The sequence below is a fragment of the Dipodomys merriami genome, unplaced genomic scaffold (genome assembly GCF_024711535.1).
Source record: "Dipodomys merriami isolate MVZ:Mamm:240054 unplaced genomic scaffold, mDipMer1.0.p SCAF_1, whole genome shotgun sequence".
In the NCBI taxonomy this organism is placed as follows: Eukaryota; Metazoa; Chordata; class Mammalia; order Rodentia; family Heteromyidae; genus Dipodomys; species Dipodomys merriami.
In genome coordinates this window covers 144,422,957-144,428,057 of record NW_027202270.1, presented here as the reverse complement: position 1 = coordinate 144,428,057, position 5,101 = coordinate 144,422,957, and the positions used below count along the sequence as shown (strand labels likewise).

The 5,101-nt window shown below is 40.1% G+C and overlaps 1 pseudogene; it reads right to left on the bottom strand.

Moving 5' to 3' along the window:
- Positions 1 to 203: 203 nt before the first annotated feature.
- Positions 204 to 3,766, bottom strand: LOC138824545 (heterogeneous nuclear ribonucleoprotein C-like; annotated as a pseudogene).
- Between the last annotated feature and the right edge of the window lie 1,335 nt (positions 3,767 to 5,101).

The following is a 5,101-nucleotide window of genomic DNA, read 5'->3' as shown; positions in this document are numbered from 1 at the left end:
ATTAAATAAAAAACAAACAGAACTAATTTCAGCTACAAAAAAGAAAGAAAAAAGACAAAACAAGCCTAATGTCATTCTTGTGGCTCTGCTTCTTAAGAGTCAGATCGTCTTGGGTATCATAGGTTTTTGACTTGAGAGAGGGTATAGTCTTGACAACAACAAAAAGTGTTTTTGGTGGGAAAAAAAGAAATAATGAGCTATCCCTAAGGCCCACGATGTGCTGAAGAGTCATCCTCATCATTGACGCTGTCTCTGTCATCCTCTGCTTTCTCAGCCTCCCTTCATCATCCTTGATCAACTCCAGCTGGTCTCTCCCTACCCCCATCTTCTTCTTCATCATCATCATCATCATCATCATCATCATCATCATCATCATCATCATCATCATCATCATCATCATCATCCAGCAGGTCACTTCCTCAGCAGAATTATCTGCACCCCTCCTCAGACTCCATCTTGACATTAGTCTCATCTTTCTTTTTTTTAATAATAAGTTTTTTTTTATTGTGAAAATACTGTACAGAGGGGTTACAGTTACATGAGCAAGGTAATGAGTACATTTCTTATCAAGCATTGTTGCCTCCTCCTTTGTTTTTCCCCTCCCATCCCTTCCCTCCCACCTCCACAACTACACTACCCCCCCACACCAAATTGTAAAGTTTGTTGTTCAACAGTGTCTTGTACATCTCATTGTCACGATGGGTCAACCTGTATCCCTATTTAAACATTTAGTTTTTTCCCTTCCCCGTCTCATCTTTCTTCAGAGAGTTGCTGCTTTGTTTTTTTTTTTTTCTGACTTACCATTCTTTACCTCTACTGCTTGTTTGCTCTGTTTCTCCCTTTTCAATTGTTTCTCCAGGCTGTCCAGTCAAGAATATACTTTTGTTTAATCTGGGTCAATTCCTCCTTTGTAGTTTGAAGGTCATCTCCTTTTAACTTTCCAAACTTGGAAGAAGGTCCACACTGTCCATTCTTAGAAGTAAAGTCATATGTGCCCCTGCACGAGGTGTTTCCTGATGCACACTGGCATTTCAAGAGCATTACAGTCTGAGCCATAGGAGGTGATGGAGGCACAGTGCATCCTGTCATAATAATCCAGTTGAAAGTCATAGTCCACGTCAAATGAGGAGCTATGTGCATCTCTGCAGCAGGTTGTTCACACCTGCTTTTCCTCGATTCACTTTTTGGCTCTGCAGCCAGATTAATATCTAAAACCTGGCCAGCAATCATTCTGCCATCCTTTCCTGCTACAGTGACCGGAGCTTTTCTCTTGTGAGCATACAACACAAAGGCAAAGCCCCTGTGAGCAGTCAGACCTCAATTCTGCCGTACTTCAAGAAGACTACTTCTACATCACAGTCCTTGACAACAAGCGTATTGAGATTCCCAGTGAATACACAGGAGTTCACAGAACAAGGCTCTATCTTGTTGGAAACATTGCTAAGTCATCTGTTTGCTGAAGGTGGGAGAGAAAAGAGATTCTATTTGAATCTCCTACTCCCAGGTCCTGTGAGAAGAAGCCGACTTGCTGCTTGAATCGACAATGAGGTTACAATTATATAGATTTTGTTTCTTCTCAAAATGTGTATTTATTTAAATGCCAACATCTCGTAGGTACACAATAAATATGTGTGGAATGAACAAGTGAAAAATAACTACATTTTTTCCAGCAATAATTTCTTGTCTAAGCATCATATCATGCTCAAAAGTAGTTTACAGAAGGGAGGTACTCTGTTTTTCTTATCTCTTTGCCTCTTACAGTTGCACTGGACATCCAATTAACATTCATGGAGTGAATGCGTAATTGTAGGGTAGAGGGAGTATCACAGACTTGGAAGATGGTTGAGCTCAAATTCTAGCTCAATCTTAGATTAGTAATGAGACAGCAGCCATGTTTTTAAACCTTTTTGAGATGTCATTTTCTAGCAAGGGGATAAAGATTCCATCTTTAGATGATTGGTCTGAAGAATGAATGAGATAGCCTAAATAAACTTCTTTTTGTAGGACGTTCACCATGTTAGAAATGTAATACATTGTTCATCCTGACTGTCATCCTATTTGCTTTCTTCATTCTTCCAACTTCCCACTTCGTAGATTCCTTAACATCATGGAAAGGCACTCATCAAGGCTTGGTACCTAAACTCCTCACGGCCCCAAGTTCCTGGACCTACATTAAGTGAAGTTCACAGATTTATCCCCAGAACTTAAGAAAGGAGGAAGAACATCCGTAAATTCATCCTTTGAAGCATCCCAAAAGTAAGTCTATAACAAGCTGAGAATCTAACTGCTTGTTGTCTCTAGCTTCACCTCTGCTCTATATCACTGTAACTGTACCATTGCTTTCTTACATTGACCAGGGTACCCCCTAAATTCTATTCTTCATCAGACAGTCAGAATGCTCCTTTAAAAAATACAGTTATCTTGTGTCAGTCTTCTGCCCTACTGGCTTCACACATCCCTGGGAGTAAATGCCAGCATTCCCAATGTGGCCCATCAACTTTATCAAATCTCAGCCTCTTCAAACCTCTGAGCCCATCTCCTCTCCTTACCATTTCTCTCCTGCGTTCACCCAATACAAAGTCTCCTTACTGGTCCGGGAACATTTTTCCATGTGCGATCCAGCCCCTAGACTTCTGCACTTATTTTTCCTTCTGACTGGAATCCTCTTTCCTAAAATACCTCATGTCTACGTTGCTCAAAAGTCCATCTCTCCAGGCTGGGAAGGTGGCTCTGTGGTAGAGCACTTGCCTTGCATGCATAAGGCCCTGGGTTTGATTCCTCAGCACCACATAAGCAAAAAGAAAAAAAAAAAGCCAGAAGTGGCACTGTGGCTCAAGTGGTAGAGTGCTAGCCTTGAGCTGAAGAGCTCAGGGACAGTGCCCAGGCCCAGAGTTCAGGCCCCATGACTGGACGCCCCCCCCCCCAAAAAAAAAGTTAATCTCTCCAAAACTCTCCATTGCCATCCTCTATTTAAAAAATACCACTCTCACCTTACTTTATTCCTCTATAACCTCATTCATCATTGGACAAGCTATATATTGTGATTATTAGTTTGTCTATTACTCTTGGCTACAATATCAATGCTAGAGAATGGATTTTGTTGATTTTGTTTTCTCCTGTATTGTTAAGGCCTAGTACATGGTAGATTTTTTAAATATTAATTTATATTTTATTTAAATTATGTTAATTTCCATCTGGAAAAAATAAGTAAGAAATTTTGATTTCACTTATAAAACTAACCAATTAAAATAACACTCCAATATATTAGTCATTTTGGAAATCTTATCCACGTGTGCAGTTTTACCTTGACCTACAATCTTGCATATAGAGCAAATTTTAATACAAATCATATCTTTGTATCAAATATATCTTTAGGTATGGGATTTGTATTTTTTTATTGTATTTTTATTGTATATTTTTATTGTAAAGATACTGTACAGAGGGGTTATAGTTACCTGAGTAAGGGAATGAGTACATTTCATGGTAGATAATATTAAATGTAGATACTGTAGTAAATAAATGTTTGAATGACTGAATGATGGAAGGGGGCTGGTTTAGAGTGACCTGTATGTCCATGTGGGAATAAAGCACTGGAAAGGAAAAGGGACAAGTAAAGGGTTTACGTTCTACTTATGTGTGCTCAAACTTGGCTGGCTAGGAGGTGGCTCATTCTCCTATCATCTGACCTGCTGACAGCTGACAGCATAGCAAAGTGATGTGCTGGAACACCTCCACGGGTCAGTGTGACCTCGGAAGTGACATCCATGATCTTTTGTTACATAGTGCCCTAAAGTAGTTAATTGAAGGTGGAGACCCTCCCTGGGATGCTCTCCAGATCTCAAGGATAAGGATGAATGGAATATGCTAAGAACTCCTCCTGGTAAAGCAGAGAGAATTACACTGTTACCCCTTGGCTCATGCCTTCTCAGACTTGAAAGAGAATTGACTGCATATGTTTCAAATGTCCCTTTAAGAGAGGGAAGAAACGAATTAATGAAGCATAGAAGAACTTGGAAGTTAATTATCATCCTCAACGTTGTATTTCATCATATTCAGCCTTCAACCTTACTCCTCTGGGTCACTTCGTCACATGAAAGCTCTCTCTTTGTGCTTTTGCTTCTCGCCCTACTGGGTGGCTGCCTGGCTTTGATTAGCATTGCTGGACTGCTTCCTCCACTTGGAGAGTGGGTTAGAACACTCCTTTCCTCAAAGAGATGGCTCAGACAGTGAGTAAGAGTAATCAAATTGCGAAGGGGCAGAAAAAGAGATATAGAGTGGAATTGAAGCAGGTCACAACCTCATGTAACTTGATTTTCTCACCCTAGAAAAGGAGTCTTTTGGAGCAGGATTTGAGATGGAATCTCCTTCAGGACGTTAGGTCCCATAGGACAGCTTCAGTCCCTACTGAAAACCCCTTTGTTGGCCCTTTCCCCTCACTGGCTGAGCTTCGGGGTCACTAGCTCCTGTGGTGGGGTCTTTCACCCAGAGTGTTGTGGTGTCTTCCTGCCCTTGCTCTGCTTGTGAAAGCCTCAGCATTCTATGCTCAGGTTCTAGTTGCGGATCATCCACATAGCTGATTCTGTGCATCAAATTCTCTTTCGTTGGAGAGGACATTTTGTTTCTTTTTATTTTCTGGACTGCACCCTCACTGGTCTTACCCAGCTCAAACAATGTTTACATTTTATAAAGATAGGCCTACTGGTATCATTGTTCTGAAGATATTTTTCCATGCATATAACTGAAATATTAATATAAACTTATATGGATGCAAATACCTATGCAGTCATGTCTTTGTTTCCTATTTCTGATACCATGTTGTAGATTTCCAGAACATGGACATTGATTTTCTTGTTCTATATTGAAAGCTCTATAGAGAATATGTAAATGATTTTTTTTCACTTTGTGTCCTTTTGTGTTCCCAAGTGTGTGCCATTGACTAGAGAGCTTTAAGGCTTTCACATACTTTTTACTGTACCACAATTTCTTTCTATAAAACAGGAAATTCATATTTGATAGGCCATTTCAAGACTTTCACCTCACTAAGTCTTTTTGGTATTTCAAAAGTAAGACACTGTTAGCTCATTTCTCTGACCTCACAGGA